Source organism: Cucumis melo, chromosome 5, assembly GCF_025177605.1.
Source record: "Cucumis melo cultivar AY chromosome 5, USDA_Cmelo_AY_1.0, whole genome shotgun sequence".
Classification (NCBI taxonomy): domain Eukaryota; kingdom Viridiplantae; phylum Streptophyta; class Magnoliopsida; order Cucurbitales; family Cucurbitaceae; genus Cucumis; species Cucumis melo.
In genome coordinates, this window is record NC_066861.1 from 3,264,206 (window position 1) to 3,285,560 (window position 21,355).

Below are 21,355 nucleotides of genomic sequence, written 5' to 3' on the forward strand. Positions count from 1 at the left end.
TCAATGATGGCGTTTTGAGCGAGCTATCATAGACCTTTTTTCTTGTAGTGGACAGAAATCGCAGCGAAAAAAAAAAAGAGAAAAAGAAGAAAGAAGATAGAAAGACCCAAATCTAATTTAAACGACATAAAAAAGAAAGAGGAAAAGAAGAAATACGTGGAAAGAAATCGTGGAGGAAAGACCATAGAAAAAATTCAAAGCGAAGAGAAGAAGAAAGACGTAAGAGAAAACCTAGAATATTTTAAAAATTGATAACTTTATGAGCTTTATTATACGAACCATGAATATTTTAGTAGTTTTTTATATTTATGGATATTTTCCAAAATAAATGTAATAGAATTGTACCTAGTATTTTTTTTTTCGTTTAAAGATATATGAAAAGAAGAAAAAGTCCTTCCTCTATTTGAATTTACGTTACATCCTAAAAATTAAAATTTAGAAGTAAACAATCACAACCATAGTTCAAATTCTATAAAAGAAAACACATGAAAATATATTTTTATGTAAAGAAAAAAAAGGAGAATTATTTAAATTACAAAATTTCTAAAATTAATAAAAATAACAATAAAATAAAATATCATAGTCTAGATGTAATAGATCCTATACCGTATATCAATATCAACCAACTATTTATCTATGCTAGTTACTTGTCTAGAGATCGATATTTTGTACATATTTTAGTTCACACATTGTATTTGAAAATAAAAAATAAAAAAAGAAAAAAAGATGTATTTATACGGAACAGTATGAAATGGAATGAATAGTAGCGTCATCGATACCAAATCCATTCATCCAAAGCTTTTTCGATTCTCTAAGTTTTGGGAACCACAGAGGATGATGGAAGGGATGGTTCTGAAGCTATCAATCAACAACTTTTTAAACTTGCTGTGAAACGTTTTCCTAGCTTTAAAAATGTGCCATCATAAATCACATAAATAGAAGACGCTATTAAAAAGTTGTTTTTATAACTTTTCCAAAATGCTATCAAAATGCATACTTTTTATAGCTTTTATAAAATGCTATTAAAGATCCAGACTTTTAATAACATGCATCACAACTTTGCTGAATTATTATGAGGCTTACAACTAAAATGTGCATCGTGGCATACACTCTTTGAGGTAGATTATTTAGACTTTGGTATGAAACGTGAATGAAAACGATGTCTATCTGATTTGAAACCGTTTATAAATGTAGTGCAAAAGCAACTGATGAGTATGAGCGGGCAAGGAAGAAAGTTGCGTCCTTTACCAATGTTGGAGATGCTAAGGAGATCTTCTTCACTAGGAATGCAACTGAAGCTATCAATCTAGTGGCTTATTCTTGGGGCCTAGCGAATCTGAAATTGGAAGATGAGTTGCGTAGCTTGTTAGGCCACTGCATCGATCTTAGTAGTTTAGCGCAAGTGATTTTCTTCTATATATGTACTATTTAATGCACGTATAAGCATTGACTCTGTGAGACAATATGGTATTCTCCACGTGGGGTTACATAGCAAATTTAATTCCTTTGGTTGGAAGAAAGTTAGAATTTAGTCCTATGATTGGGCTACTTATGAATTTTTTATGAAATCATAGGGACTACTAACAAAGTTTTATCAAACCGTCAGGACTATTAGCTCTCTCTCATTTCTAATATCTAAATTTCAATGGGCTTACATTTTGTACTTGTTTGCATTCTTGTAGATTTGCCAAGGTGTAGGCTTTAGGGTTCTCTTTGTGAAGATTTTGATTTCATATTTGAGTTAATGAAAGTGTTTTACATTCCTACATCATGAAGGTGCATCCATTATCTTTTTAAACGTGTGTAGCCACATACTGCTTTAACTTTAAGTTTAAACTGTAACAATCTTTTCTTTCAGTGCAAATCATACTTACGGTTGCTGAACATCATAGTGCCATTGTTCCTTGGCAACTTGTAGCTGAAAGGACTGGTGTTGTTCTGAAGTTTGTAAGTTTAGGTGAACATGATGTCCAAACTTACTAGAGTTAAAAGAAATGTTTTCAACAAAAACAAAGCTCGTGGTTACCCATCATGTCTCAAATGTGAATATTTGATACTTAGCATTTTTATAATCTATTTCCTTTTTTTACCTTTCAATTTTGTAAACATTACTCAAATAAAGCGAGTAGTAGGTAAATATTTCAAACTGAAGTGTTATCATATTACTTCAGTTATCACACTTCTAGTGGAAAGGTGTGCAGGTGAATCAAAATAATAAAGTCTAATGAATGAAGAACAGAAAGAACTGTCAGACATATTTCCTTCTCTTGATCTGTATCTGGTTACTCTTAATATCTTTCTAATAATAACTCTATGCACATAGTGGAATTCGATATGATTTGATTTTTTTTTTCATTGCAGCTTCTGTTCTTCCAATTAAAGAAATAGTTGGCTTGGCACATTGTTTTGGGGCAAAAGCGCTTGTAGATGCGTGCCAGTGTTAAGAAAGTCAAAGTTCTTGACGGTTGATAAAAACGTCAAGAATAGTGAACGTTGACACTTTATAAATGTCAAATATACAAATTTTTAGGACTGTTAAAAACAGTCAAGAGTATGAGTGTTCTCGACATTTAAATACTGTAAAAAAAAATGAGTATTATATTTAAAAATTGTCAAAAAATTGATTGTTCATGACATTGAAAAACCGTCAAGAATGACTTGTTTATGACATTTTAAAACCATAAAGAATGTATTTTTTATGCTTTAAAAACCGTCAAGCATGTTTCAATTTTTTTTTTAAAAAAATTGAAATTCAATTATATTTTTTGTTATTGTATTGTGCTCTCATACTCTTGACGATTTTTAAATAATAAAAAAGACTAATGCCTGCATATTAGAATAAATTACAAACAAATTACAACTTTTATATTGTCACTTGATTCTATCATTACACATAATTTTTATCTACTGATTTTATTTTAACAAAAAACTAGTACACATATAAATAAGAACTTTCATATATAACAATAACATAGATAATGTTTTTACAAAGAAACTAAGTACACGAAATCTATCGAACTTCCTTAAAGGGACAAATTCAAGCAAAGTAGAAACTAAATCTTGGTAATATATTTTTACAAAGAAACTAAATACAACAATGAGCATTGTCGTAAATAATGAAACTACAACAAGTCTTGTCACTAACCACATCAATCACTTGCCTGGTAGCATAATTCATACCAAGGGTTGTGAGCCTTCGACAAGGATCTATCTCCTTCTCTGGTGGTTCTGTAAGCGAAACTCTAATAGTGTCACCCAAACCATCCTGCACAACAGAAAGCATGTAAGCAAAACTCTAATAGTGTCACCCAAACCATCCTGCACAACGGAAAGCATTTACAACATGCCCCACATTCATATGGCGTCTAAAATGTGTATTGTAAATTCCTTTGTGTAGGACATCAACCTAACCACTATGACTTGAAAGAAATTTGTGAAGAACTAAAAGATCAGTCAAATACAGATGCCTACCTAGAAACTAGAACTCTAGAGAAGGTTAGTAAAGGTGCATACATCAAGCACTGTTCTAATGAAATTATGCTATCTTGGAGTAGAGTTTGAAAAAGGAAACCTACTGATGTCATGATGAAGGGATTCGGAAATGAAAACACAGCCAAAATAGAACAAATATAAAAGAACCTGTTCAACTGTTCCAGCAACATCTTTGTGTTAGTTGTCGTCATGGTTTGAATCTTAATCGGATGCTCACTACCAAGGGCAACATTTCCAACCATCACTGTCCGCGTTTTCCTTTTGACTGTTTTGTTTATGGATTCACAGTATTTCTATCGAGGAACTGCAAAGTACAGTGATTATCAATTGAAATGAAACCACTTCAAAGTACATACTTGAATAACATTTCATCTTTGGCTTTTCAGAAGGTGAAGAAACATTGGAAAAACTACACTACTTTTTTAGCATCATCCACTGTGTTGAACATGTCCAATACGTTACCAATTTCTTTTATTTTATGACTAGTATTTCATCCTTTATTCGCCATGACAAATAAACTAAAACATGGATAAAACATGGACAGAGTATTCCACATGTTCTGTGTTGCAAGTTAAGCAAACCACCTAAGGAATCAAATTCCAACAAAATTAATCAAACCCCATCACAATATATAGTTTACAAAATGTAATACTATTAAAAAAGATCAGTAGAGCAGCGTACAAACAGACTTGTCGAATATCCTGGCACAGTTTAACAACATATGGAAAAACATAACCCTTATTTAATAAAAATCTCTCACAAAACACAGGCACGCAAGATAAAGACATAAAGAGAGGAGATGTGATTCAATACTAAACGTAAAAATAAAATAGAACATAGAATCGTCAGAAAACTTACACTAATTAAATAAATCTCCCAAATCATAGTTCATGTTTGTTGTCTATAAAAAGGCAACATCTTTGTCTGAAATTTGCAAAGAAAAAGTAGTGAAATCAATGGACTCATGATTGAACTCGAGAAAGGTGACCAAGATATCTATCCAAATCATAATCTCATCAATAATTCTTCACTATTAAAGGACTAAAAAAGAGAACAAAAGAAAATTCTAAAGTGAAGTTCAATCCCAAGTGTGTTTCAGTCCTTTAAAAATTTCTTGAAATCATACACAGTCCCAACTCAAAATAATCCAATTGTTCCAACTTCTTCTTCTTCACATCTATGTCAAAACCCCTCTAGTTTTTCTTCCAATTCCAAGTTAAAATAAAATGAAGTTGACAATACACAACTCATACATTTGTAAAGGAAACACAACAACTAATGAATCGGATAGTAAGCTGTTCATATATAATCTTGTAAAACCAAAACACTGTCAACATTGGAAGAGTAAAATGCAGACAGTTTTCTGTTTACAATATGTAATTTAGTAACGATGATGGTATTTTGAATATTAGTACACTGCATATTCATAGTGTCAACATCAGTAAGTCTTCAATCTTGCAATGTTGCACTTAAGAGAGTGACAAATGAAGAACCTTCATTGATAATTGTATTTATACTAAATGAACAGATCAAACGGTAGAAGATAAATGTGAAGAAAACAATAATGTCATCCAAACCTCTGCAGTGGCTAAAAACGTCTTTGCCAGTGGTTGTTCCATGGTGGTTGCTAACTTCTTGCTAAGCTCAAAGTCAAGCAAAATTGGACAATGAGGAGGTTCCTTGCTGACAAGAAAATTCCCTGCACAAAGTACCGTAAGGGCATTCCAGTTCTTCATCTCTACTGGCTTCCGAACAAACCTTGTCATCCGAGCACTCTCAGACAACTTGCTCAGATACAGCTAAGTTTTTCTTAGATTGAATGCCAGCAAGGGCGTTCGATGCCTTTGGATGAATATCAGAAGGATTCAGAAAAAGGAAAGAAGATGAGAAAAGCAATGAGGAGGAAGGCCACTATCTTCCCCCACATTTTCTCTCAACCAAACCAACGTCAAGGATGCCGATTGAGTTTTTTCTCTTGACCGTTTTAGTATACTGAACATTCTAAACACGATGAGTATACTTGCGTGTGTCACACTCTCACAACTACTTTTCTACACGAAAAAACGGTAAATTTCCCAACACACAACATGTTATTATATATATTGACCACACTCACTCCCACGCGTTCTCTTTGTGATCCACCCAATGCTAACTAACTAACTAACTTTCACGCCGAGTTCCACTTTTAAACCCTGCATGAGTATTTCAGCAATATTGGAGGCCTAGAAATACACCATGAAGCAGCCATGAATCTCAATTATTATATGTGGAATGCTTTAAAGAAGGGTGGGAAAACTTTTATAAGCATTCTATTAAGAGTGGACTCAAAAGTAATAGAACATGAAAAAAGACAAGTAGACAGAAAGATCCACGACCTAACAATTAACAACAAAATATGAAAACATCAACTCATTTGCAATATATATCTTTTCTTTTTCTAGTCAAGGAACAGTTTTATTGATCTATGAAATTAAAAAATAGGGTAGAAAAATCCCAAGCTAAGTGAGTAACAGAACAAGAAACTTCTCTAATAGGACATTGTTAGGTCCCAACAAGCAAGATAGCTCAAAAACAGGGGAACAACTTCCTGATACTAAATTATATTGGAATTTAACGAAAGTCTTCAACCATTACGATGCAACTAAACAAGCCATGATATCAAAACAGAAAGTAAAGTGCACAAAGAAATGAAGAACCAGTAATGGCGTGTTCTAGAGCGCCCCTCTCCTCTTATTGGTGATTTAACCATAAAATATCCACCCCTTTCTTCTTATTCCAAAACCCTTCTTTAACCTTCTTTCAGTGGACCCCAACTCCATAACTGAAAACACATACCCCAAATCTCAACCCACTGTAATCTCGGGTGAGGGACCGTTCTCAATCTCCAAAAGTAATACAATGCAAGTTCTCACCAAACAAGAATAAAAAAATCATTTCTCTTAAATCAAGCCTACCAGCACACTTTATGTCCTTTGTTCCCTCTTTCGTAAATGAATGCATCTGTCTTCAATTCATGAATTAAAAATACATCTCAGTTCACTTCGTAACCCCAGAATCAAATCAGCATAAAGAATTTCAGCAATGAACTTGGGTAGTAAAACAACAAATTGGACTAAATAGAGGAAAAAGACTCACAAGGAGGTCCTCATCGATTGGAGGGGGAGAAAGATCGAAAGGCAGGACAGAGAAGGAAGTACTTTTTCTGTTCGCATTGCTATGCGGTTTCTTAATGTTTGGAGGTCGAAATGGAGGGAGTTGAAGGCGATGAGAGTGGGAAAAAGAAGAGATGGTATACTGTTTAACATAAATATAAAAAGAATAATAAAATTAATTCACTTTCTATTACTTTTGCTTTTGATTTCTAACGTAAAAGAGTCCATATCTCTAAAATAATGGTTTCTATATACAAATAAATCATCCCCGGGTGATCACCATTCCACATTTTGAGAAAATAAATCAATAATTATTATAAATATATGTAAAATAGATATTTATATTTAGTTAACGAATATTAATTAGCTCTGTCTAGAAATATTTAGCCTTTTAATCTCATCATATGGTTGGAGGAGCGAAGCTGTGAGTGTGAGTTTAAAGTTAAACATTATGGGAAATGGATTCGATTGTGATTCGTGATCAGTTGTGGGAGATAGGGTAGATTCAACGTAAGAAAATAGATAAAAAAAACCTAATCCTAAAATATAATAGTTTTTTTTATATCCTTTATAAATAAAGCGATTTCAATTCCGTTTCAAATTATATCGAAACCATATAAATTCGATTGTTAATTCTAGCTTTACAGTTTTATTATATATTTGATCAAATGGTAAAAGGGTTGAAAGAGATAAAAGATAGTCGATGTGTTGAGTAGAATAGAGGAACTTATGACTTGATGAGTAGACTGATTGTTTAAATATGTTCTAAATCGAACATGAGTAGGTTAATTATTTAATTATATTATAAGTCGAACATATTGTAATTAGTTTGCAAACAATATTTGTGATTCACATCTTCTAATACCAATAACTATTTATTAGTCGATGTGCGTTAACTTACCTAGACATTCACGAATATAAAAAATCAATTAACGTTTATTATAATAATTAAAATATTTTTTTTTTGAGAAAAATGATGTATTTATAAAATTAATATGTACTTGTGTGAATTTGTCTCAAACCAATTAGAAAGAATGTTTTATTGGTGAAATTTTTTATGAAAATTATTTCCAAAACTAAAAGAATAAGAATATTCAGAATTGATAATTTGATTTGAAAAAAGAAATAAAAAATCAATCCTATATATCCAAATACAAAGAAAAAAGAAGTACAGTAGAAAATGGAATAATACTACAAATAAATGCTTTATTTTGTACACAGTAGAAGTCAGATTACTCCATTTCAAATTTCAAAAAAAGAACTTCGCTCTCTCATTTCTAATTTCTTCATCTTTCTTCTCAACGGCAACATCTCCCTCCTCTCCCCCCTCTCTCCTCCTTCCCTTCTCCTCGCTCTCTTGTCTCCTTCGTCTTCCTCAGAATCTTCACTCTTCCTTTCTCTCAATTTCCATTCTCTAAAATGAAGCATCCACCCAAGAAACCCTATCTTGCTAAATACCCATCTCGCCGATCCACTGCCATCTTCTATTCCTAGCGCTAACGGCGCCGGAATCAAGGGCGGAAGACCCCTCGGAAACCTATGTCCTCTTCCAAAGAAAATGCTTCTACCGTCAGATCCCAAATTCCCAACTCCATGGTTCCCGATTCCAAACCCTCGCCGACTAAGTTGAAGAGCCTCCTCCAGAGACCGTTCCTGAGAATTCCATCCCTGGGTTGTCTGATTGTGTTGTTAAGGTAGTTTACGTGGTGTGATTATGGGGGTTTTGGTATATTTTTTTCTTAATTTGGGTGGTCAAATGACATTTTTCTGTAATATGAAAAACTAATATGGTCTTATGTTTGAATCATCTCACAGATTAGAGAAGATGTAAAATCTGGTGTAGAAAATTTAACAGAGGAGTGTGTATCCACAATGGCAGACGTTACTCGGCTTCTGATGAAGGTTTTTATCTTCCTCGTGCTAATATGCGTACCTAAGTGCACCCCTATCCCTGCAACCATGTAAAATAACGTTGAGGTTCTATTATATTTGAGGTATTTAAGTTAAATTTCTATCTTAGTTAACACCAAGATTCGATTTAAATTTCGAACAAGATAAACACCCAGATTCTATATTTATTCCCAATCTTAATTAATATTTTGATGTTTTTCAAAATTTGAAAATGTTGTATCAACCTCGAAAATCTATTTTAAAAAATTGAAAACCCATTTGGAATTTCATAAATTCATATAAATTTATGAGAACAGTAGATTATTATTTGTTATAATATTTATGAAAAATTGAAAAACTGCATGCCTTTAGTAGTTCATGGTCTCCACTGTTCTTCCTTTTCTTTTCATGGTTAACCTTTTAAAATGAATTGAATACAATTTTAAACATCATCTTTATAATCTCAGAATAATTATGCAGGGTTTATCAGAATAATTATGTTTGTTTCTTCAGATATACTGAATATTACTTTGATTACTCATTCATTTTGATTTCTATTTGTAGTCGATTATGGTGGCTCGCTTTGGAAACTTGTTACATAGCTACTGCCTAAAGCTTTAAATTGCCTTCCGGATGCACCTCAAAATCAGCTTCATTCTTTGTGTTTCCTAATTTCTAGCTCACTCAATTCAGCCATGGAAGTAGTGAGGTAAGTTAAGTTCCCTTTTGGAATTCAAGTTCTGTTGTACTTCTTGTTGGAGTTTAAGAGGCATTTTTGTTGTTGTTCTTCTTCTTGCATAACTGTGGTTGTGGAATTTGGGTTTTAAGTAGTGAAAGAACTTGTATTATAGTTTTCTACGGTAAAAGGAATTGAACCCACTTGCCATATGTTCACTCAATTTGATTTTTTACTGTAAGTTGAGTCAGTTATGGTCATTTTCAAGGGGTTAAACTGCATTTGGGAAGTTGGGAAGTAGTTGAAAGGGATTTTTTAGGCCAGAACTGACTTCTCTCACTTTGCCAGAATTGACTTCTCTCACTTTCTCTCTCTGCACTACTAACTTCCAAAGTTTTTGTGACCGTTAGTAGTTTCATCAAGTGTTTGTGTTTGCTACTTGGTTATGCTTCATAATTGCTTTAGATTCACAAAAATACTATAACCTGTAGTCCTGTAATTCTATCCATTTCAGGAGTTTGAGACCTTTTTGTGTGTAGGAACTAACACAAATTGAATATTTCAAAAGTGAAAAGAAGTTGGGTTTGTAGAAAATATAGTGCCATTTGGTTGAGTTATGACTACTTTTGAAGATGGTTTTATTTTAACTATGATTGCATTCGCTAGTTTGTTTTTTGGTACTTCATTCACTGTCCATTTTCTCTCCATGGTTGAGTTTCTCTCCCCTCATTTATTTTTTATAACATTCATTAGATCACTCTTCAAATCATACAATTACAAAGGAAAGGCTACTTCAATTCATCATCAGTGAACTATTTTTTCCTTTAGTAAACAATCACTCACATCATTGTGTCATTTCTCTATGTATTGTCTATAGACCAGGGTTAGTTCTAGTTCTCTTCTAATATTAAATAATTACCAGCTAATCATTTAGGAAATATTGCAGTTAAATGGCTGTTGGGTTGTCAACTATACTATTTTTTATCTGTTTTCTGTGTGTGTTTGAAATTTTTCTGATGTCCCCCATCTCCTGTGATTCTTTTCTTCAAAATCAAATAGTAGAAGTATCTTTTGGTTCATCTGTTCCACTTGCTTTGTCCCTTGTCCAGGAGTTTAGACAGTTTTCACCTACAATACGGTGAAAGTAAACCTTCGTATATTGGAGAAACACGCTTAAGGAATTCACTGAGAACATTGAGATCTGTTTCAACAAGGGAAACCTTTGCAACCAAGGGAAGGTTTTCTGTTTCCTTCTCTTTTTTCAATACATAAAATCTTGCTTAAAATGCTTTGAGGACAGAGCAAAATTTTAAGTACGGGTTCAGATTGTCGCCTTGCATGTCTAATGTCCATTGAGAAATTTTCATTTGGTAAAAAATTCCCAAATTTTAAATATTTTCAAATTCTTTATTCTTAAAATAAATACCATGTCTACTTTGCGTTCTAGTTTAAAAAAGCATGCATGCCTAACCATTGAGCATGGAGCTTAGAGTTGTGATTGTGTTTCTTATTTGAATATCTTAAATATGTTGAAAATCCATACTTTAATAGCATAGAAATGAGTAGAAGACATACTATCCATTTTCTAAATATTGTGAATACTGTATATACTCGATAGTATGTGTTGAAAACATAGCCTAACCAAAAAAAGATTTGCCTGGCCCTTCGAGTCCAGTCATTTAAGTCAAGTAGAATGCATTGAGGTCTCTCAGTATCAGAGCTTGTGTGGGAAACTCTTCACATTTGGCCTAACCAAAACCAGACCTGCCAAGCCCTTATAGCCTAGCCGGTTAGGTCAAGTAGAATGCGTTGAGCTCCCTCAGTATCAGAGCTTGTGTGGGGAACTCTTCACTTTTGGCCTAACCAAAACCAGACCTGCCTAAACCTTATATCCTAGCCGGTTAGGTCAAGTAGAATGCGTTGAGCTCCCTCAGTATCAGAGCTTGTGTGGGGAACTCTTCACTTTTGGCCTAACCAAAACCAGACCTGCCAAGCCCTTATAGCCTAGCCGGTTAGGTCAAGTAGAATGCGTTGAGCTCCCTCAGTATCAGAGCTTGTGTGGGGAACTCTTCACTTTTGGCCTAACCAAAACCAGACCTGCCTAGCCCTTATATCCCAGCCGGTTAGGTCAAGTAGAATGCGTTGAGCTCCCTCAGTATCAGAGCTTGTGTGGGGAACTCTTCACTTTTGGCCTAACCAAAACCAGACCTGCCTAGCCCTTATATCCCAGCCGGTTAGGTCAAGTAGAATGCGTTGAGCTCCCTCAGTATCAGAGCTTGTGTGGGGAACTCTTCACTTTTGGCCTAACCAAAACCAGACCTGCCTAGCCCTTATATCCCAGCCGGTTAGGTCAAGTAGAATGCGTTGAGCTCCCTCAGTATCAGAGCTTGTGTGGGGAACTCTTCACTTTTGGCCTAACCAAAACCGGACCTGCCTAAACCTTATATCCCAGCCGGTTAGGTCAAGTAGAATGCGTTGAGCTCCCTCAGTATCAGAGCTTGTGTGGGGAACTCTTCACTTTTGGCCTAACCAACACCAGACCTGCCTAGCCCTTATCCCTGCCGGTTAGGTCAAGTAGAATGCGTTGAGCTCCCTCAGTATCAGAGCTTGTGTGGGGAACTCTTCACTTTTGGCCTAACCAAGACCAGACTTGCCTAGCCCTTATATCCCAGCCGGTTAGGAGAGCTTGTGTGGGGAACTCTTCACTTTTGGCCTAACCAAGACCAGACTTGCCTAGCCCTTATATCCCAGCCGGTTAGGTCAAGTAGAATGCGTTGAGCTCCCTCAGTATCAGAGCTTGTGTGGGGAACTCTTCACTTTTGGCCTAACCAAGACCAGACCTGCCTAACCCTTATATCCCAGCCGGTTAGGTCAAGTAGAATGCGTTGAGCTCCCTCAGTATCAGAGCTTGTGTGGGGAACTCTTCACTTTTGGCCTAACCAAAACCAGACCTGCCTAGCCCTTATATCCTAGCCGGTTAGGTCAAGTAGAATGCGTTGAGCTCCCTCAGTATCAGAGCTTGTGTGGGGAACTCTTCACTTTTGGCCTAACCAAAACCAGACCTGCCTAAACCTTATATCCTAGCCGGTTAGGTCAAGTAGAATGCGTTGAGCTCCCTCAGTATCAGAGCTTGTGTGGGGAACTCTTCACTTTTGGCCTAACCAAAACCAGACCTGCCTAGCCCTTATATCCCAGCCGGTTAGGTCAAGTAGAATGCGTTGAGCTCCCTCAGTATCAGAGCTTGTGTGGGGAACTCTTCACTTTTGGACGAACTAAAACCAGACCTGCCTAAACCTTATATCCCAGCCGGTTAGGTCAAGTAGAATGCGTTGAGCTCCCTCAGTATCAGAGCTTGTGTGGGGAACTCTTCACTTTTGGCCTAACCAAAACCGGACCTGCCTAAACCTTATATCCCAGCCGGTTAGGTCAAGTAGAATGCGTTGAGCTCCCTCAGTATCAGAGCTTGTGTGGGGAACTCTTCACTTTTGGCCTAACCAAAACCAGACCTGCCTAAACCTTATATCCCAGTCGGTTAGGTCAAGTAGAATGCGTTGAGCTCCCTCAGTATCAGAGCTTGTATGGGGAACTCTTCACTTTTGGCTTAACCAAGACCAGACCTGCCTAGCCCTTATATCCCAGCCGGTTAGGTCAAGTAGAATGCGTTGAGCTCCCTCAGTATCAGAGCTTGTGTGGGGAACTCTTCACTTTTGGCCTAACCAAGACTAGACCTGCCTAGCCCTTATATCCCAGCCGGTTAGGTCAAGTAGAATGCGTTGAGCTCCCTCAGTATCAGAGCTTGTGTGGGGAACTCTTCACTTTTGGCCTAACCAAAACTAGACCTGCCAAGCCCTTATAGCCCAGCCGGTTAGGTCAAGTAGAATGCGTTGAGCTCCCTCAGTATCAGAGCTTGTGTGGGGAACTCTTCACTTTTGGCCGAACCTAAACCAGACCTGGCTATCTCTTATAACTCAGCCGGTGAGGTCAAGTAGAATGCATTGAGCTCCTTTAGTATCAGAGCTTATGTGGGAAACTCTTCACTTTTTGCCTAACCAAAAGTAAATTTGCCTAGCACTTGGTGCCCAACCGTTTAGGTCAAGTAAAATGCATTGAGCTCCATCAGTATCAGCGCTTGTGGGGCGAACTCTTCACTTTTGGCCTAACTAAAACCAAACCTGCCTAGCCCTTAGAGCCCATCCGATTAGGTCAAGTAAAATGCGTTGAGCTCTCTTAGTATCTGGGTTTGTGTGGGCAACTCTTCATTTTTGGCCTAACCAAAACCATTCCTGCCTATCCTTTAGAGTTCAACAGGTTGGGTTAAGTATAATGGGTTGAGCTCATTTAGTATTCGAACATTTATAGGTCAAGTAGGTTTTCGTTTTCTCAATCTCTTCTCTAATGAAGCGATACATAATATCTATGTGTTTTATTATGTTGTGAAATTGGTGATTCTTGAATATATGATGTTATAGTTATCACAATATATTTTCATTTTTGCTTGTTTGATTCTGAAACCATTGAATAACTCTTTTTCTCTTAATTCTTGAAATCCCCACATCACATTTGACTTATTTGTGAACTAAAGAGCCTTCATGATTGAGATATTGGGAAGCTTTTATTTTTCTTTCGTGTTTCCAATTGAACATTGATTGACAAATTTGCATGGGAGGGTATTGTGAGCTCTATTTGAACAAAAATGTGATTGATCACTTCTGTTGGCTTGTGTTGTGGAGTTTTCTTTCTTAGCCTGAACGTTATTTCAAATTTTTATGTTTTGAAACATGAAGTCAACAAAAGAAAACGTTAACAAGCAAGAAAAAATAGTACACACATACATATATATGTGAATATATGAGTCTAAATTTTCGTAGTTTCGCTTTCAAATTTTGAAGAATGAACTGACTCAATTGAATTCCAATTTTGGTGGTTCCAATTGCACGATCGAGTTGATTTCTAAAAGATGTAGGCTGGAAAAGGAGGTGAGGTAACATGGAATAAAAGAACCATAACAAGAGGAGCACTGGATTCATTGAGAAATGGACGAGAGATTCCATGGCTCCCATTTATGAAACTTTTGATTAATGGCGATCTTGACAGGTAATGTTAAGAGGTTTGGAATACTTCATGAAATTTAAGTTTTATATAGGCCTTAATTTAATGTTGGTTTAGTAGAGATACTAATATAATATCCAATCTTGGTTCTTTTTGCATTCAATTCTTGTGGATTGTTCTGGAAAAAAATTAAAGTCTGCTGATTTTGAGATTATATATAGAAACAACTGTCTTTTTTATCTGAAAATTTTGATGAAATTGCATTTCTCTTTTGTTTGAGTCAGATTCTTCTTTTGAATCTTGGAGACTTTCTTGATTCATGTTTCTGTAATGTTGAATGAGTGTGAAACAAAGTTAGGGGCTGAAATCTTGGAGGAATGTTGGGATGAGGATTTAACAATTAATTCCTCTTTCTTAGAAGAATCCGAATCTATACAAAGGTCTTCTTCTCTGTTTCTAATCATTTGAGGTAATCTTGTAGGTTTTTTAATTCTTGGTGGAAATTCTGGGATACTCTGAAGTGATTCTTGCTTTCTTAATAGTTTTTGTTGTTTGTTTCGTGCCATTGTTGAAAATCTAGAGGTTGTTCTTGATTGTTTCCATGTTGGGTTTTTTGCAAAAACTTTCGATCAATAAGTAGAAGAATATGAAAAGAAGAAAGAACATAGAGGTTAACTGGTTCCGCTAGGTTTATCTTCTTTATTGCATTTCAATATGTGAAGAATTTTACAAAATAAATCTCTCTCAACCTCACTCATGACTTCTTTTGTACGTAGAAGTTTAAAGGATACGCTTCAACAACGGGCCTGATGGTTACATCAGAAAATAGGTATTTTTTTTCTTTTTGTCCTCTACTCTTATAAGCAACATGGAAATTGCTACTTTGGTTTATTTGTCAAGTAGTTCAAATTCGATTACATCAAGGTATCATACGAATTTTTTTTCTCTAACGACTTGGTCAGCATGCTGAAACATTGCCCGAGGTATGGATCTGTTAAGATTCTTAACAATAAAGACACCAAACAACTAATAATGGCTTGAAATAGAGTCGATACTCTACTGGATTATATATATAGAAAGCCAAATAGCATGTAAAACTGTCACAACAACCCATAAAAACAAAAACAAGATAGTAGAAAACTTACCAGCTCCTCACAATGAGCTGGGAATATCCAGAGGCTACAGTAGCCTTTATACCAAAATAACACAAAATATAACCTACCCTAAAAGGACCTAAAAGATACTATTTATAGTCTCTCTCAATTTTCGCTACTGCGGGCCCCACAACAGTCCTCTTTTTCAGTTGCCTTTTTCTTTTCCATAACTAACCATCAAGTTACCTTTTTACTCCTCCTTTTATATGTGTTAATTATAGGAGGCCTTACAATACCCCTTGGCTCTAAATTCACCTTGTCCTCAAGGTGAAATGTAGGAAATTGTTGATTGATCTGAAACACTGATTCCCACGTTGCTTCAGCCTCGGGTAGCCCCTTCCATTTGACTAACCACTCATTCGCTCCTAGCTCCTTGTTCCATCTGATCTCGAGCACTGTTTCTGGCCATAGTTGGAGTTCAAACTCCTCAGTCAACATGGGATGTTGATGTTGTACTCCCTGCTACTTCCCCAGTTTCAGCTTCATTTGTGAGATGTGGAAAACATCATGGATGGTTGCCTCTGGTGGTAATTCCAGGCGATAAGCCACTTCCCCAATTTCTTCCTTGATTCTATATGGTCCATAGTATTTAGGTGCCAGTTTCTCATACCTCTTCCTAGTCAAAGAACGCTGCCTATATGGTCTCAACTTTAAGTACACTTCATCCCCAACTTTGAATTTAAGCTCTCTTCTTTTTTGATCAACCATTTTCTTCATTCTGTTTTGTGCATTACCCAGATTTTTCTTTAAGGCATTCAGGGCCAGATCTCTCTCTTTCAGCATGGCCTCTACCTCATTATTAGGAGTTTTCTGGTGCCCATAGGAAATTAAAGGAGGGGGTGGTCTTCCATAAACCAGTTGGAAGGGGGTTGCCTTTGCTGAAGCATGGAAAGTGGTATTATACCACAGGTCGACCCAAGGTATGAATTTATCCAAACTACTCGGCTGCTCGTTACAAAAGTACCTTAGATATGTTTCCAAACATCTGTTTACTCTCTCGAATTGCTCATCAGTTTGGGGATGGAAGGCAGTACTTCTCTTTAATATGGTTCCCATCTTAGCAAATAATTCCTTCCAAAAATTGCTTAGAAAAACCTTATCACGATCCGACACAATAGACTTAGGGATTCCATGCTTCCCAATCACCCTATCAATGAAGACCTTAGCAACCTGTTTAGCTGAAAATTTGTGTTTAAGAGTTATGAAATAGACATATTTACTCAACCTATCCACCACTACCATAATGACATTTACCCCACTAGCCAAGGGTAGTCCCTCAATGAAATCCATGGTCCAATCTTCTAGTATTTTCTCCGGAATTGGCAAAGGTTGCAATACTCCAGCAGCCTTTGTGGCTTCAAACTTATTCCTTTGACAAATATCACACTGCTCAACATACTTTTTTATGTCGTTTTTCATGCCTATCCAATGTAATTCCCCACTCATTCGTTTGTAAGTCCTTAGGAACCCAGAATGGCCCCTTAAAATGGAATCATGGAAGGTATGCAGCAGGTTTGGAATTAGAGAGGATGTTTTTGAGATCACTACCCTTCCTTTATACAATAATCTCTCGTTCTCCCATTTATATTTCCCTCCCTCATCATATTTCCCTCCCTCATCCTGATTCTCCTTCAAGTTTTTTTATAATTTCCTGCAACTCCCCATCCTTTTCTACTACTTCGATATCAATTATTCCAAGTGTAGTCATGGCGTTCAACTCGGCTGTCTGTTTCAATTTGAACAAAGCATCGGCTGCTTTGTTTTGCAATCCGGGCTGGTATAGGATTTCGAAATCATACCCTAGCAACTTAGTTAACCACTTTTGAAACTGAGGTTGCACTTCCCTTTGTTTTAATAGGAATTTCAAAGCTTTTTTATCAGAGATGATGGTGAATTTTTGCCTCAATAAGTAGTGTCTCCACTTCTGCACTACAAGTACCACTGCCATTAGTTCTCTTTCATATATAGATTTTGTCTGTGCTCTCAAGGATAATTTTTGGCTAAAGAAAGCTATTGGATGCCATTTTGTGACAACATCGTTCCCAAACCAATACCTGAAGCATCCGTTTCCAGCACAAAGGGCAAAGACCAATCCGGGAGAGTTAGTACGGGTGTGGTAGTCATGGAAGTTTTAAGCAGTTCAAAGGCTATTGTGGCTTCTTCATTCCAATGGAATGCATTCTTCTGTAGGAGTTTGGTTAATGGGGCTGCAATTTCACCATAGCCCTTCACAAACCTTCTATAATACCCCGTCAAGCCTAGGAAACCCCTTAATCCTGTCACATCCTTGGGTTGTGGACAATTTATCATGCTTTTGATCTTTTCCTCATCCGCTTCTACCCCCTTGCTGGAAATTTGATGCCCCAAATATTGGATCTTCGAGTGGGCGATCACACACTAGACACAACAATAGATATCAGAAGCGAGAATCCTTGCTGCGAGACCAGGAGCTTTGGCCCTAGAAAGGGGGTCTTCTCTACCTTTGCTCCTTTCCATGATCGTCGATGCACATCCATCTTTGGGTTGGGGACTAGCGGTGCAGCTCTTTAACCGATTATTGACTTCTTAGTCTACCGCTACGCTTCTTTGCTTCGTAGGTCTCCTTTCTTTTCACCAGGGAGATTCAAATTTTCTTCTAACTCAATTTTATCGAGCAGTCGTCGGTCTCATTTGCTTAACGATTTTGGTCTTGAATTCATAATTGGACTTCTAACTCTTTGTATTCGAACCTCTCCTATCTACTTCCTTCGCAACTTTGTTCTTGTATTAATCAGTCCCACCTCACTACTACCAAGCCCATTCGACTTGGCTAACCTATCCTCCATCCTGATGGAGTTGCTTTTCTATCCTTTCTTCTTATCTCAAGATCTGACGGAACCTATTCTCTCGGATGGAGTTAGACTTTCAGTGCTCTCACTCTTTTTCTCATGGTATTGACATAGGCTAAATGGAAATTCCTTCTATCTTGCACGACTTTATTCTCAGTCACTTCCCTTCTATTTCATTCTCAGTTTCGGGAATCAATCACTCGATGTAGGGAAGAAAGTCAAAGGCCACGTCTTTGCTTTACATATTGAATTTTCCATCCACACGCCACATAGCTATCTCGATCTTTCTTAGTGGACGATTTACTTGAATACGTGGAATGAAACTAGAATGAGTAGGGCTCAAGGGAATATAAGAAAAATCTACCTTTTCATAAGAAGATCAAGAGGTGAGAAGATGCGAGACCGGGAGAAAGGAGAGGGATAAGAAAGATACTACATTTGGGCCTGCTCTGCCGAGCCAATTAACTTAACCTCCCTTGTCGGATTCATCCGAATGCACGATGGAAGACTAACGGCAACTTTCCAAGTCCGGATATTCCCAGTGGAGATGGATTTCAATCTGACCTCTAGCCCTATGGTCAAGCTACTAATAACCTTTCTGGTCTAAGCTGCATGGGCATTGCTTCATACAGTCCTAAAAGCGGACTCCTCCCTCGAATGAGAATCTTTTTTCATTATATATATGGGTCAACCTTTTTGTTTCCACTTTTACTATGACTGAATACCACGCAGTGGGCTCGGTCTCACGCCTAAGCGCCCACCTAGTGTAGGGACTGCGAGAACTACTGCTACGACAGTAAAAGAAAGGGATGCAAGAACAAGTGGTCAAGCCTGAACTTCCCAGAAGGGAGGGCAAGGGAAAGAACTCCTCGTGCTAGGTTGATTTGCTTGCATGGATCATGTGCTAATGCCCCAAGGTCCATCTTCTGGTTGTCTAGCCTCTTCAGACTAAGTACCTTTCAATCGAGTCTTTTCGCAAGATGGGGATGGCTCAACTTGTTTATCTTCCTTTCATCTTTGAATCTGAAATATCTGATTATAATGTATTTCGGTAGTTGAGCTCACCATGGGCAAAGTTGTGCAGTGGGAAATGTCAATTTGACCTTAGACAAATCGTGCGAAATGGGCTGAAAAGAGGTATTTGTGCTTTCAATTGTCTTCTAAGTAGACCATATCAGACGCCAAGTTGACCGAACCCTTGTTTATCCTCGTAACTCCGCAGCTACTTCTAACGGGACTGACCCTAGTTCACGCTAAGATTCAGCCAGGGATCCAGTTGGGCGCGGAGTGCAACGTCTAGATCCTTTTCCGAGGTTCTTTATACTAAACTCATGTGTGAAGCTAATGTTCATATATAAGGGAAGAGACTTTCAAAGTGAACCGAAACCTGTCCTCACTTGACTCTTCCACCCAGAAGGATAGGCTTGAGTATTTATTTGAGGTTTAGTAATAAGGAATCCCGTCTCCATTTTTTCTTGGCTTTCCTTTAAGCTCTTAAAGTAGGTTCCCAGTCGCTTCGCTTGGCGCCTTTAAGTAGGTGATGTCTCCGGTCCATGGTAGTTTAATTGCTCTCGAAACTCAGTAGAAGTTTTACAAGTTGAACGGTGTCAAGAAGGAGCTGACTCATTCTTTTGTGACTCATTCAATCCCTTTCACGGCTGGCTTTTCTTCCGAGCCGGATTAGTCTTAGGAAATGGCCCTCAAATTGAGCCTTTGTTCGCAAATTCTTTGCGCCTTTATTTGTGTAGAATCAGACTTTACGGAATCAGACCTCTTGGTCTCGTATATTTGATTGACGAAGTGGAAATCTTCGATCCCACTATTCATAGTTAGCGCTTACCTCCGATCTCGTAATAAAGCCATCTACCCTATAGTCGGCAGCTGAAACTCTGTCTCGCTCAATTCATCTTCACCTTTGTCTTTCTTTTGGAAGTCTTTCTCTTTCTGACGCTTCAGGGGACCCCACTAAAGAAGGTCAAACTTCGGCCCGAACCTTGTCTGCCGAACTCTCATCCTGATTGAGGTGAAAATAGAAGCAAAGCCCCCTATCTTTATGGCAGAAAGAAAGTCGTCAGTCAGAATACGGCTGTATCGGAGAGAGGTGCAGAGCAATTAAACTACCACGGACTGGTGTGAATAACACAGTTTAGGGAGAAATGCTAGAGGAAAATAATGGATTTCTAGTCCTTCGGACGGATCGGGAACATCCGAGATTACTACTATCTTAGAATTATGGAATACGGAATAACAAATAACCCTACTAACCCACTACGCGGTCAATCCGATCCTATTCTACCCTACCCCTATTCAGGTCTAGCGCTTCGACTCTAACCATCCGCGGATCCCACTCCTGGCTGACTCTTTCTTCTTAGAATACAAACTGATCCTAATCTCCAGTAGTCTTCCTTTGCCCAACTCCTTCACTCAATACCCTTCCCCGGTCCCCATTGGGAAAGCTGCTTGCGAGCCTAAGAATGAAATACCTTCTCCAAGGCATCCTTATTTTGGCCTAATGGCATAAGGGAACTAAGAATGCTGTCTGAACTTATGAAATTAGCGCGTAACGGGCTAAATCTGAGTAAACAAAGCCTCTCGACCCCGTAGTTAGGATCAAAGAGGTCTCGAGGACCTATATACTCCGGAGGAGGTGCTTAGTCCTTGTTTTGATCCATATGAACTTCTTTTCTATCTTTTTTCTAGCTTGTTCTTAGTCTAAGAGGTCAGATCCTTATATCCTTTCTTTCAAACTAGACTCCTTTTACGTCGTCCTCCGGACTCGTTCCAGAAGAAAATGACGGATCTTGCAGTCTGATTCTGTGTCCATTTTGAACATCTCTGACCCTCATAAAGACATAATATCTAAAATCTGATCATGGAAGATCTTTATGCTATTATGAAAGAGAAAGCCTATCTTGCAGAAGTTCACCCATTAAGGATGCAGGGTGGAGAATGTTCAAAACGAGACCTTTTTCGATAAGATAAGAGAACTGCTTTTTTCGGATAAGCTGTCACCCCTCTTCTCGTAGAGCTCTTTAGTCCCATCCCTATAGATGAATATGGATATAAACAAGTCCAGAGGACGTCCTTTCGGAGTATATAGAGCGAGTGACTCAA

General features: G+C 37.4%; 3 long non-coding RNA genes across 4 annotated transcripts; 2 read left to right on the forward strand and 1 right to left on the reverse strand.

Moving 5' to 3' along the window:
• Positions 1–2,941: 2,941 nt before the first annotated feature.
• On the reverse strand, positions 2,942–6,780 carry LOC107991001 (uncharacterized). 2 transcript variants are annotated; one of them, XR_007821154.1, is made up of 5 exons: positions 6,628–6,780; positions 5,070–6,496; positions 4,351–4,416; positions 3,640–3,796; positions 2,942–3,265 (listed from the first exon to the last, which is right to left on the reverse strand). It is a non-coding gene; the product is annotated as an uncharacterized LOC107991001 (long non-coding RNA). The 2 variants fall into 2 exon arrangements; XR_007821153.1 differs by having other exon boundaries at positions 5,070–6,765.
• A 1,106-nt stretch (positions 6,781–7,886) lies between these two features.
• Positions 7,887–10,908, forward strand: LOC127149496 (uncharacterized). Its single transcript, XR_007821158.1, has 4 exons — positions 7,887–8,338; positions 8,460–8,546; positions 9,099–9,243; positions 10,320–10,908. It is a non-coding gene; the product is annotated as an uncharacterized LOC127149496 (long non-coding RNA).
• Positions 10,909–11,026: 118 nt separating this feature from the next.
• LOC127149494 (uncharacterized) lies at positions 11,027–12,622 on the forward strand. Its single transcript, XR_007821156.1, has 3 exons — positions 11,027–11,559; positions 11,970–12,080; positions 12,303–12,622. It is a non-coding gene; the product is annotated as an uncharacterized LOC127149494 (long non-coding RNA).
• The last annotated feature ends 8,733 nt before the right edge of the window (positions 12,623–21,355 follow it).